The sequence below is a fragment of the Penaeus monodon genome, chromosome 25 (genome assembly GCF_015228065.2).
Source record: "Penaeus monodon isolate SGIC_2016 chromosome 25, NSTDA_Pmon_1, whole genome shotgun sequence".
Taxonomy (NCBI): domain Eukaryota; kingdom Metazoa; phylum Arthropoda; class Malacostraca; order Decapoda; family Penaeidae; genus Penaeus; species Penaeus monodon.
This window is the reverse complement of record NC_051410.1, coordinates 35,873,096-35,873,447: the sequence shown is the minus strand read 5'-3', so window position 1 is coordinate 35,873,447 and position 352 is coordinate 35,873,096. Positions and strand designations below refer to the sequence as shown.

Genomic DNA, 352 nt, shown 5'->3' with positions numbered 1-352 from the left:
CATTTATGTATCATTAATTTATTCATACTTAAACTCTAGAAGTGCCAGTTCCGAGAGTAACAGCTACAGCATTGAGGGTTAAGGATTCCTCTGAGGAAGCGACGACTACCGCTCTTTCAACAAGGATTCTGATGTGACGGCGCTGACCTTCGGCAAACGACCTGACCACCATTTACTGCTGATTTCAATCCGAATATATCGTGGAACATTCAAAATTCTTTACACTAGCTTCAGTAAGACACACAAATATTGTTTATTTTATTAAGTACAGAGAAATAAAGTGATTGGCAAAAATGCTTGTATTCCTTTGCATTTTCTCTCTTTTCACTGATAATTCACTTAAGAAATCAAG

At 36.9% G+C, this 352-nt stretch overlaps 1 protein-coding gene across 1 annotated transcript in view; it reads left to right on the top strand.

The window, feature by feature from the left end:
• Window positions 1-352, top strand: part of LOC119589379 — a 46,966-nt gene that overhangs the window by 21,440 nt on the left and 25,174 nt on the right. The gene's annotated exons all lie outside the window — the stretch shown is intronic.